This window comes from Sciurus vulgaris (genome assembly GCF_902686455.1).
Source record: "Sciurus vulgaris genome assembly, chromosome: 6".
In the NCBI taxonomy this organism is placed as follows: Eukaryota; Metazoa; Chordata; class Mammalia; order Rodentia; family Sciuridae; genus Sciurus; species Sciurus vulgaris.
Window position 1 is genome coordinate 73226114 of NC_136466.1, and position 13862 is coordinate 73239975.

The following is a 13862-nucleotide window of genomic DNA, read 5'->3' on the forward strand; positions in this document are numbered from 1 at the left end:
TGTGCGCCACTGCACCCCGCATGTTGCAGCTCTTAATGAAAGGCCATGACTTCCAGTGTTGCAACAGACCCCAGTAGCTCATCTTCAATTTCTTCCTTCGGTGTTCTTAAGAATGAAATCCACAGATCAGGATTTCAGGATTACAGGATTACAGTGAGTGTAAGAGTAGCATTTAGCCTGGCATGGTGGTGCACGCCTAAAATCACAGCAAGGCAGATCATGAGTTCAAAGCCAGTCTCAGCAATTTAGAGAGTTCCTAAGCAACTTAGTGATACCCTGTTGCAAAATAAAACATAAAATGGGCTGGGGATGTGGCTCAGTGGTTAAGTGCCTCTGGGTTTAAACCCCAGTACCAATATATAAATAAATAAATAAACAGTAGGAGTTTCTGAAGAATAGAAACAGGATCAGAACTCTTGCAAGACAAGAGGAAAACCAATACCAGCTTTTCTGACGGTGTGCTCATCTAGGGGTTTACAAAAGCACTTGGTTCACTGGTATGGGTCCAAATTTATGCTAATTAGGGTTTGGAAAGTACTAACACTATTGATCAGTTCTTCACTTTTATATTCTCCTTACAGGTCAGGAAGCAGATTGAGGTCCTTGAATGCGGCTGCACTGCTTCATGGAGTAGGTTTCTGCAGCAGCTCGGGACAGTGCCCAGGCCTGGCTGCTGAAGGATGACAGGTTACCTCACCTTGGCTCACTTCGCATGGTAGGTTTCACGCTTGTCCCTCACACTCTAGCCCACCCAGGCTGCCATTCCACTGTTCCACTGCTCTACTCCTCTGCTGCCGCTTTTAGGCAGGGACCAGTAAATTGGCTGTGTGGCAAACAGGGAGCCATGTCAAGATGAACAGAAAAGTTAGTCTTGCAGGAGCTGGGTCAGGTCTAGGGTGGATCTCCCAACAATTTTTCTTTCCTCTGTCAGCCTATCCTACTGTGTGTGTGTGTGTATGTGTGTGTGTGTATAAGAGAGAGACAGAGATGGAGACAGAGACAGACAGACACTGGGGATTGAACCCAGGATGATCTACCACTGAGTTACATCATCAGTCCTTTTTAATTTTATTATGAGACATGGTCTCACTAAGTTGCCAAGTCTGGCCTAAAATTTGGGATCTTCCTACCTCAGCCTCTCAAGTAGCTGGAATTACAGGTATGCCCCATTACACCCAATAGATACTGCTTCTTGATCCAGGAAAATCGAGCTGTGATTATCTGCAAGCCTCAGTCCTCGGAAAGTACTCTGTAGGTGAGGCATCTGTGTGTACTCCTACCCAGCTCAGACTCTGAAGTTTGAGAGCAAAGCCATTAACATTCTCTTCAGTTCTTGTTAGTCTCATTTTCTTCCCATCCAACTTTTTCATCAGCTGCAACAGTTTCCTTGTTCCTAGAGCCTTTTCTTCTCTTCAAAGAGCTCTGGACCCCAGGGAGGCCTGTGGCCAAGAGTTTTGACAGATACCTCTAGATTCCCAATGAAGAGAACGTTGTGGCACCTGCTCTTCAGCTAAGACTCCAAGCACCCTTATTCCACTTACAGACTTCAGGATTGAGCAAGGACCAGTCAAAAGGCCCATTTTCTCTCTGGCTTCTTGGACAGTCTACAGGGGTTAGGCCCTGGGTTATGGAGGTGATCCTGCTGATCACCTCAGTCCACCTGACTTCTGAATTTGGATTATTTTGATAGAGAAAGTCAAACAGGAGAGTCACAGGTCCTACCCTGAGAGAGTAGGAACACATCCACTGCTGCTGCTCCATTATGAAGATATGAGGATGGGAAAGGATTCTCTATTTCATAGAAATACATCCTATTTGGCTAGAGTTAGGCAATTTTCAGTGAAAACACCATTCACACCTATCATATATATTAAGAGCAGCTATTTATCCATCTATGTGGTGGATGCTTAGAAAATAGAAAGAAATTATTTCTGGGATGTTTAAATTCTACTAGCCCCAAAGTCAATTTCTTAAGCTGTCTACAGATTTTAATAAGAGGTCCTCCAGTGCCTGTCAGAGAAGAATGAGTTTGGATAATGGTAATTCAGCTTCATTGTCCAAACTTTCCTATTACAGCTGCCCTTTCCCACCAAGGGCCACTGGTCCTATTTCTGAATAACCCCCAAGGTTTTCCAGGTGAGAGAAAATCATGCCAAGTCCCTCCACTGCCCAGGACTTGATTCTATCATCTCTATACATTCCCTTCTCTGATGCCCTACAATAATCTCAAGCATACACGCATCCACTCCTTACAATTGCCTCTGCAGTAATTACATAGAGGCACATGAAAACAACGTCCCCAGGATCATATTTTAGCAAACTTCTTTATAGACAGGACAGTAGTTGTGGCAATGTGGTACAATCATTGTCATTCATTTCCCTGTTCCCTCTGACCACAAAACTGGTCCAAGCATCACCCAGCATACCAGCCCAAGTGGGCCAGGCCTACACACAAAAGGACTGCTACTCCATCTGCTGGCTTGACAGCAGTTTCAGATTGAAGCCTTTAATTTCTTGCAAGGCAATTTCTGGTTCTGAAACAGAATATCAAGATGTCTTTTTATCATGATAAAAATATCAGTCATTTTATCAAAGGTGATGACATCTATCCCTCCTACCTTAAACCCAGAATCACAGACATAAATACAGCTGATAAACAGAACCTGGAGAAGGACTTGCTTTGGGTAAGCATTGTTGTGTGGCTGTAATAGAGATCTGCATATAGGAAGTAGACAGCTCCAAAGTAAGGTGGAAATGAGAGGGTTTAGGATGAAATTTAGAAAAATACTGACAAAGTTAGCATTTCTTCATTCCATCAAGTCCTTCATCTCCACTGGTTGCCTTTATGAAAAAGACATCCTCTATAGATTATTTAACTATTCCCTTTTTACAGGGCCTGTTGCCCAGTCAGAGTCATCTTTATACTCACAACTTCTTATATATCCACTTTGACTGAGGCAAGGAAAGAATGGGGAGTGTACTTTACAGATAAGGATAATTACACTTCCTCAACAGAACAATGTTATTACCTACCCCTACTCAGAAATTAATTACTTCATACCTGAAATTCCTTATTTAACTATAATAACTACACTATTATTTGAAAGTTTCTGCAGAGATTCCCATATGCACTATCTATGTCAAATCAAAATGAGATGCCAGCAAAAATGCATATTTCATAGAAAATACTCAAAAAACTCTAAAACATTCACCCATGTTAAGGGCAAAAAGAAGTTATTGCATATTAAGATAGTATTTTCTTTTCTTTTTGGTGGTGCTAGGAATTGAATCCAAGAAATTGTGTATGCTAGGCAAGTGTTCTACCAGTGAGTAATATGCATGCCCAAGAGAATATTTTTTATTAGAGCATTATAATTATACATAGTGCTTGGGTTCATTTAGACAAAATTATACATTTGATTTCAATCCCCATTCTGTTCCTTCCCTCCTCCTTCCTCCTTTCTCCCTCCTCTCTCTCTCTCTATATATATATTTATATATAATATATATATATATATAAAACATACACACTATGTATATTATATATATATATATATATATATATGGTGTTTTTTTTTTTTTTTTTTTTTTTTTTTTTTTTTTTTTTTTTTTTGGTGGTGGTGCTGGGAATTGAACCCAGGGCCTCTTTCATACTAGGCAAGCATTCTACCAACTGAGTTATACCCCAGTCCTCTCTCCCTCCTCTATTATCTTCCTTTCATTCCTTCATTTGTTTGGTACTTTCTACATATACATAAAGGTGAAACCAAGAGAAAAATTTTTAAAGGGTTTGTTTGATTAGAGGTATTGGAATGCTATGGACACCCCACTCCAAAGAAAGAGATGCCTGTGTTTCACCACAAGCCTAATGTGAAGACTTAAGGGGATCCCTCAGAGAGATTGATATGTGTCTCCTGTAGTTATGGAGAAAGAGTGGATTAATTTCTGACTCCAGCCCAAGAAACTTAAGGACCAGAATATGTATTCAGGGCTTGTATGGGCAAAGAACCTGTTTCTGACTGATCCCACATACTTTGGGGGATGGCTTGTAGATTCTCTTAGACCCTGCCCAATATGACTGTCAGTGGGCAAGCAGAACTCTACAGAAGAGACACCAAAAATGAACTGTTGAATTATTAGAGGCATAACAGAGGACACCATACCCTCCCAAGTCCTATTAGTGCTTGCACATATATGCATACGTACATATGTGCAAGCAGATCTCTGAAGAACCCACAAAAGTGCACCAGGAGAAAACTAGATTTAAATATCGGCCACACCTGGAGAGTGCAAAGCCAGTATTGACAATGTGACACAAGTGCAATATTTCCTTCCCTGAAAGGGTCAGAAATGTCAAGAAAGAAAGACTACATCCCCTCTTTTCACTTGCAGCAGGCTCGAGATGGGGGAGAAAAATAACTTAATAGATAAAATAACTAGAAACATTGCCAATACCAGGCTGAACATTTTAAGTGTCTAACTGAAGTTTCTGAACACCTATAGGGATCCAGAAAAGTATTTGACCAGGAGTGAAGTTAGGACCATCACTACTGAGCAGGTTTAAAGAAACAACAGACTAGGGATGTAGCTCAATGTTAAGAATGCTTACCTAACATAGGAAACTGGGTTTAATTCCCAACACCACCAAGAGGACAGATGAGGAACCAAAACCCTTATGATTACACCCCATGAGTCCTATTTGTCATTGTTCCAGTTATAATTCTAGAAGTTGTTCTTTAAACTTTATTTCAAAAAATAATAGCCAGGCATGGTGGTGCAACCTGTAAACTCAGCAACTTGGGAGGTTGAGGCAGGAAGATCTCAAGTTTGAGGCTAGCCTAGTAACTTAGCAAGACCCTATTTCAAAATAAAAAAAAATAATAATAAGGCCAGGTATAGTGGTACATACCTGTCTGTAAGCAGCTCAGGAAGCTAAGGTAGGAGGATCACAGGTTTGACGCCAGCCTCAGCAACTTAGTGAGGCTATAAGCAACCTAGTGAGACCCTCTCTCAAAATTTTAAAAAAGGGCTCTGGATGAGGCTCAGTGGTTTAGTGCCCTTCGGTTCAATCCCTCGTACCAAAAAAATAAAAAATAAAAAGGGCTGGGGATGTAACTCAATGGTAGTGTCCCCCTGGGCTCCATCCCCAGTATTGCAATAAATAAATAAATATGCCATTAAATGGGTCCTAATGAGAGGAGCTGTTGTCGGATCTAATGTTTCTCCCTGGCTTAACAAGAGTTCTATGTACTGGTAGAAAATAAGGTCTATGGCTTCAAGTTCTGCCCACTTCTTCCCTTCCTTCTTAACTTACTGAAGCATCCTTTCTTCCCTCCTTTTGTTACCCTGCAGTATGAACCCAGTTCCAAAAGCAGTCTTTTTTGGTCCTAGAATCTCCTATATGGTCACAATCTTGCCCTATGTGCTGCCCCTTGCATCCTGCCCATCCTCAGAGATGACAGAGCAACTCAGAATTTATTCCAATAGACTTTCAGAATCTCTTCCATGGTAACACTTTACAGTCACTTTTTCAGTGTACCTCCTCATTCCTTCCCTACAGTTACAGGATGTGATACACATACGCCCACATACAAAGCACTGTACAAAGAAAATTATACACATGGTTTCTCTGCCCCCAGAATGTACAACTTAAGACAGCTACCATTAAATTGATGAGCATAAACATAAATAGCAAAAAGCAGCATTAAATCAATCTATGAATGAACAGCAGGGAAAATGCATGATTGAGAAGCAGAGTTAGTCAGGCAATGAATGCTTACAACAGTTAAGTGTTGGGCTAGGTACTGCCAATAAATTTTTGACCGGGAACAGGACTCCCCTAAACTAACCAGGCAGACCTCAAATTCATAAACCTCCCACCTTAGTCTCCCAAGTAGCTGAGATTATTGGCATGTGCCACTTATTACTCTCACAATAAGTTGTTTTTCTTTTTAATTATTTTTTAGATGTAGATGGACAAAATATCTTTATTTTTATGTGGTGCTGAGGATTAAACCCAGTGCCTTGCATGTGTGAGGCAAGCACTTTACTACTGAGCTACAGCCCCAGCCCCCAATAAGATTTTTTAACAAAACGGTCATAGTCCCTGAACAAATGGAGATTTAAAATACTGAGAAAATAAATACTAAACAATTTTTTACTAAAAATGATTTTAATAAAAATGATTTTAATGGATATAAGTTTAGAAAGTGCTATGAAAGATAATATGCAGGACTGGTCTAGGCATTAGGGTGCCACAGAAGCTTGCTTACACAAGTGACATATAAACTGAGACCTGGTGTTTTAGCTCAGTGGTAGAAATACTTGCCTAGCATGGGCAAGGCCCTGAGTTCAATTTCAGGCACCACCAAAATACCAAAACCCAAGAGAAAGAGAGAGTGAGAGAGGCCTGAAGCCTAAGTAGGGTTGGACACTTGGCTGGCAGGAATCTAGGGAAAAGACAGGGCATTTGGGAATGCAAAAGTAACACATTCAAGGAACTGAAAGAAGGCCTGGGTGACAGGAGTAAGTCTACCAAGGGGGATAAAGAATCAAGGTGAGGAGTTAGAAAGGATCAGTAGAGAGTTGGGGCTGGGGGATTTTTAATGTTGATTAGAACAAAGAAGTGAAAATTACAGATCAAAGATTCACTGAATATGAAGCTAATTCAGTAGTCCAGATGATGCTGGAATCCTCTCTGCCCATTCTCTACCATTGGATGAATACAAATGGAGGCCAGAAAGGGTTGGCATGAGGTCACAGGAGGCTGATGTAAAGATGCAAGTGAAGTACCCATTAAGACTCAGAGTTGAAGCAAACGTTTTTGATTTTATTTCTCTGATCCCAGAGTGTGAGTTAAAGCTGGTCTTCTGTTTAGCCTGACTATCTGCATGAAGACACCCTCTCAGAATTGCCAAAAAGTGGATAACAATCATTCGTGTTGAAAGAATGACTACTTTGAGCAAGTATCAAGGAGGTTGATTTTTCAAGAGGGGTTTGGCTAGTTTGTATTTGTAACAGAGAACCTTTGTTGAGGGCTGGACAAGTCAAGCAGCCTGCAAATAAACCAAGGAGAGCAAAATCAGAGTGACCCCTACCCAGAGGAGCTCTTGTCCATATACTCTAATAAATGGAACTTTTACATCATTATTAGGGTAAATGCCTCTTCCTGTGCTGGCAGCAGGACAAAGAGGCTACCACTCCATGATACAAACCAGTGAAACACTCATGATTATAAGGCAGTAATGAAACCTGGCCTCCTTCTCCCTTCATTTTCTTAATTTTCACTGTATTACAGAGCTGGGTATTCTCAGGAAGGATCCCATGTTCATGTGATCATCATCATTCACCAGCATTTCATAAGTACCCCATGCTATGAAGGGCCTTGTGATGGCTCAGGATACAAGAACATGGAGATCTCTGCACTTGAGAAGTTCACAAATCTAGATGAGGAAGGTAGAAACAGACATTAGAAAGTAAATCAGTGCTGTTATATAGTGTAGTGATAGGGGTTTCAGTATCTAAAAGACCACCAAAGGCTACTGTAGAACAATAAGAGAAAAGTTAGATCTTTAGGAAATTGATCTCAGAGTACCATGATACAGGAAGGTACTCAATACAGACTAGCAAGAGATTCTCCAGGGCTGGGAATAATGATGGCTCATAGGGCCTGAAAGGGGGAACCAGGTCTTGCTTCCTGGAAGCACCTGAGGAGAACACACAACTCTAGAGAGGTCTGGCTAGGAGACAAGACTCCAGGCAGCAGGATTCACAGCCGTGCAAATGGTACTTTTAAGACAAGGGTGAAGAGCATTTGTACCAGAAGGAATGGTACAAATGATGGGACATATTGCATGATGTCTCAGCAATAACCAGCAACTCAAAGCTTCCTCCAATCTCATGCAAAATATAAGATCCTGGAATTCAAGCCTGAAGACCAAAAATAAGTAAGGTTAAGCTGGGCACAGTGGTTCATGCGGATAACACCAGTGGCTCAGGAGACAGAGGCAGGAGGATCACAAGTTCAAAGCCAGCCTCAGCAAAAGTGAGGCACTAAGCAACTCAGTGAGACCTTGTCTCTAAACAAAATACAAAATAAGGCTGAGGCTGTGGCTCAGTGGTCAAGTGCCCCTGCATTCAATTCCCTGTCCCCCCCCCCCAAAATAAATAAATGAGGTCAAATTTCCCACCATTCAGAAGGGATCTGGGCGTATAATTGGAATTTACCTTTATTTAAGAATATAAATAAATGTACTTCTTACATGCATGAATTCATAAACCAAGAATTATACCTGCTATAATTCCTAAACTTCAAGTGTGAAAGAATGACATTTAGACAAGAATGACTGCAATGGGAAAACAAAGGCATAAAGTTCTATTAATAAGATTCAGAAATAAAGAACAAGTCTTGATCTACCCAGAATACCGAAAATTCCAAGACACACAGAAAATGCAGGAAGTTTCTCCTTGCTTCTGTTCTTTCCACCTGTAGGCATTCCTATAGGGGACTCAAGTAAGTGCTTTATGATTTAGTCTTAGCATCTAAAAATTATGAAATGTAACTTTAAAAGGCTTTGTTCTCTACCAAGGCTATATGTTAGTGCTCAGGTAAACAGACTAATACAAAAAAAAAAAATAGAGGAAATTTAATTGCTGAGTTTCCACTTCATGTCATATAAGATGAGTACTGACAATACTGAGGTTACTAAAATCTCTCTTCCTGTCCTTGAAATCATTGATGAGGGGGATGGATATGATAACAAAGGATTAAAACCCCTGTAATGTGTCTGACAACACTGTGGATAAATGCTCTAGAGCACAGAAGATCAAGTGTTAAGCTCTGCCTCAGGAGGCCAGAGAAGACTTTACAGAGAAGGTGAAATTTAAGTGGGTTTTACAGGATGAGTAGAAGTTCAACATTTGGATAAGAAAGAGAACATTCCAGATAGCTGGGAAAAGCATAGAGGTATAAAGAAATGGTGAGCTTAGAGTGGAAAATAGAGAAATGAGGGGTGAAAAAGTTGGCAAGAAATGAGTTTCCCAGTGTTTTCATAAGATTATTTCAATTACAAAGATCACATGTATGATTTTGCAAATTCAAAAGTAGGAAGGAGCTATTTCCAAGCCTCAGAGTTGGAATTTAAAAAGTAAGTGGGATTATTAAAGTAGGATGTGACTCAGTCATAGAGTGCCCCTTTGTTCATTCCCCAGTACTGCAAAAACGAACAAACAAAAACCTTATAGCCTCATTCAAAACCAATTTTCTATTTGTTTTTCTTATTGAGTGCTTCTCACAAAAGTTCTAGAAGGTTTTCCTTCCTCAGTAATAGCCAACCTCATAGCTTTCTTCATCTACTAAGTGAGGAACTTTCAAAAAAATACACTTCAGTTTAATATGCATGTTTCAGGAGTCTGGATAAAGTCTAGAACTTAGAGGGACACATCCATACTGCACAGCCTTGAGTATGTTGTCCTTGGGATCACATCTCTTTAAGTCCTACTGCCTGGGAGAGGCAGGCAGTGTGGAAGAAGGCTATACTCACCTCCTTGGTATGTCTTTAATTCTGGCAGCTTCATATAAAATATAGAACAAGAAGAAAATAACCCCCAAAACTCCAGAGGGTTTTTTCTAATAATGTGCCTCAAGATTTATTGAAATGTCTAAATCTCATTTTCAGCACATTAAAGATCTGGATTGCAAATGTACAGGTAATGTATTTTGTGATGTATTTCTGAAAGAATTCAGGGACCAAGGAAGAAAAGGCATTATTGATTATTTCAGAGTAAGGAAGCTGTCAAAAAACTGACTTCAACTAAAAAAAAGAAAGATAATTTTGTTTTAATCTGCAAATAAAAAGTGCATTTGATTTTGAAAAACAATCATGGAGACTCTCATTTTTGTGTTTAACAACCACCTTGAAATTGGTCTGCCTCAGAGGACAGCATGATTCTGGGCTACCTTAGCATGAATGATTTATGACATTCATGAACTTGGAAACTACATTAGTTTTCCTAAACCTGGCACCCAACACCACCTGCATGTTAAGCGAAGATTTATGATTTATAAAACTCACCTCATTATGCAGAGGTACATGAATTGTCTTATATATATAGTCTATAACTCCCAAGATAGATAAGAAGGCAGCTATGTCACAGAATTTATGGTTACTTACTGCTGAAGCTGAAGTTTTGGAGAAAAACTAAAGAAATAACCTGCCCTTTGGATAAAAATAGCTTTAGCTAACCATTAGACCCTCGAATGATGAAATGGCTACAGTCCACCACTATATCTTATGAACAAAGAGGCGAACAGCAAAAGTCACTTTAATCACAGCATTGAACTATGTCTATGTTTTGAACGCTGCAGTAATAGACAGAACCTAAGTGATTCCTTCAAAATATCAAGCACTATGTCAGTTTAATTTTTTCCTCAGTATGGTGTCTGAGCCCTCTTGCTGAGATTTCTCATGAAGTGGTACTGCCAGATCCACAGAGGCAGACTCCAGAGAAGACAATTCAATACCTTGTTGTATACAATAGCTTCCTGGGTACACCCTTAAAAGCAAATCAAACACTGATTTGGATTCTGAAATGCAGCCTTTTTTCAGAGATAGTTTAGAAATGCAGCAGATCCCTTGGGCATGGTGGCACATACCTGTTATCCCAGAGACTTGGGAGGCTGAGGCAGGAGGAGTACAAGTGCAAAGACAGCACTGGCAACTTAGTAAGACCCTGTATCAAAATAAAAAATAAAGGCCAGGCATGGTGGCACACGCCTGTAATCCCAGCGGCTCAGGGAGCTGAGGCAGGAGGACCATGAGTTCAAAGACAGCCTCAGCAAAAGCAAGGCCCTAAGCAACTTGGTGAGACCTTGTCTCAAAATAAAACATAAAAAGGGCTGAGGATATGATTTAGTGGTTAAGTGTCCCTGGGTTCAATCCCTGGTACCAAAAAAATAAAATAAAATAAAAAATAAATAAAAGGGTTAGAGGTGTAGCTAGTGGTAAAGCACCCTGGGTTCACCCAGTACCAAAAAAAAAAAAAAAAAAAAAAAAACATATTTAAAAAGGACTGGGGATGTAGCTCAGTGGTAGAGTGCCCCTGGGATCAATCCCCAGTATCACAATAAATAATAACAAACAGCAGTTTGAAAAAGAAAAGAAATGCAGCAGATCTCTCCTTATACCCTGGGGGGAAGGGAACATAAGGAAGCACAGGGGATTCAGTGGAATAAACTTATGTATCTCAAGAAAGAATAAGATTATATAGATAGCCATTAAAAATGACAAGTATATGGGATCAGGTTGACATGTAGAAATCTTCAGACAAGATAATGTTAAGCAAAAAAGCAGAATACAAAGTGATAGAAAAAAGTGTTTCCATCCTAGAGATTTTTGATAGTATAAAGCTAAGTGAAAACAATGAAAGTATTTATTTTCAAACCTCCGGATCAGTCAGGAAATAGACACGTATACATGGTTGCTAACTGTCCTGAATGCAAGAAGCAACCTATTCCTACCTCCTTTGCACTGTTATATAAACAGTGTTCTTTCCTCTCTGACCTTCAAGAATATAGAACCACCAGCACTCAAATACCTAAATGCAAAGAAGCAAGCTGAAAAAACAAAAGTTCCAGTAGGAAAATTACTTGAAAAAAGAGAAAGTGGGGCTAGGAGTATAGCTCAGTAACAGAGCTCATGTTTAGCATGTGTGAGGTCCTGGGTTCAATCCCCAGCATGTGGGAAAAAAAAAAAAAAAAAAAAAAAAAAGGTAGGGAACCTACTTCCAAATTTAAATAATGCATCATATTTGCCCAGGTCTGACTTTGTGCTCTAGCAACGCCTTATGTCTTGTCCCAATGCAAAACTCTAATTCATGGTAATGATGTACCTCTCTCAAAATGGTGCCCTAAAACAAGAGAACAATATCAAAGAAACACAAATTATGCACCAGGAGAAATGAAGCTCCTTTAACAATTGGCAGCACATCTGAGAGCAGAACAGATCTGCAGACAGATCCCAGGGGAGGATGCATTTGGGTTCAGGGACTTAGTTATCACTTCTTAAGTTCCCTGTTGACACTTGACCACTCAAACACAGATGCTATTCTCCAAGGTTCTGGGTGCTGGTGTTCTGTTGACTGCCTTTAATTCTGAGAGTGAACTCCTCAGCTCAGGTCATAGTTACGCCATAATGAGAGAAGTGGGCCAGCACCATACACAAATACAAAGGCAGGCCTCCTCAACACAAGCCAGGGCAGAAGAGGCTTCCTTCTGGGAAGTTATGCAGCGAGTTAGACACATCCACAACCTCTGTGGAGTTTCATTCTGCCAATAGCTGGATGCCACAGCACATGCCTATGCCCTAGCTATTGGACAACAAAGTAAAATTATTCTTTCAAAAAATGGGAAAAAAAAAAAAAAAAAAAAAAAAACCTGGGTGTGGTGGAACATGCCTGTAATCCCAGAAACTCGGAAGGCTGAGGTAGAAGGATCCCAAATTCAAGGCCAGTCTTAGCAACTTAACAAGACTCTTTCTCAAAATAAAGTAAAATAGGTTGAGGATGTAGCTCAGTGGTAGAGAACCCCTGGATTCAGTTCCCAGTATCCCTGCCCTGCAAAAAAAAAAAAAAAAAAAAAAAAAGGGAAAGAAAGAAAGAAAGAAAGATAGATCAGTTCATTACCCTATAGAGGAGAGATGTTCATGAGACCCTTGATAGTTAGGATGCTCACATATCTTTCTCAACTCCCAAGAAGTGGTCATAGGGTTCCTTCCAGATAAACTGGCTTCCTTCAGGTTATGGCATGCAGGCATGCACACACACAGCTCCTCTCCTCACCCCACCCACTACCTATATAAACAAGAAATTGGCACTTAAACCAAAGTCTGGGCTAAGGTTAAACCAGGGTTCCTTGAAACAACTTGGAACTTAACTGGGCCTCTCCTCTGCCTAATAAAGTCACTCCATACAGGATGGTATAATTCAAGGGTGGTGTAGCAAGAGTGGCATACGTAACCCAGGAGATACATTGGGGTACAGGAAATATTCAAATATATTTATATTTATATTTTCCATTTTCATGTATGTTTAATAATGGCTCTATATACATGTAGTTTTTTTTATTTAATTTTTTTTATTTTTACAGACTGCATTTTGATTCATTGTACACAAATAGGGTACAACTTTTAATTTCTATGGTTGTACACAATGTAGATTCACACCATTCATATAATCATACATATACATAGGGTAATACTGTCTGTCTCCATGTAGGTAGTTTATAAATACACACAAGCACACATATCTTGGGGGTATATGCTCTTTTTTGTGTGTGTGTGTGGTGCTAGAGATGGAATTCAGGGTCTATGCACATACTAAGCATGTGCTCTACCACTGAGCAACACTCCCATCTTCATATGTATTTTTCTACTAGGGATGTGTAATGAAAAAGTTTAGAGATGAGAAGATATCATAGTGCTTGAGATGTTTCTAAATAAGGTATGGCCTTTAATATCCACTTCCATCAAAATCCTCTGAAGAACTTTTTTTCCCCATATTTTTATTGGTACATTATACTTATACATAATGGTGGGACTCCCTGCTAAATATTCATACATGCACATGATATAACAATACAATTTGGCCAATATCATTCCCCAGTATTTTCACCTCCCCTCCCCTCCTTCCTGTGGAACTTATTAAATATGCAGATTCTTTGATCCACCTCATACCAACAGTGCCTGAATATCCATGAGCTAGTGTTGTCCACACTTAACAAGCTTCTGACTTCTACTGAAGTTTGAGGATGACTGCAGCAGAATTAGAGAAGACATGAAGAAGCTGAGTTGGGGCTGGTGGGGGCT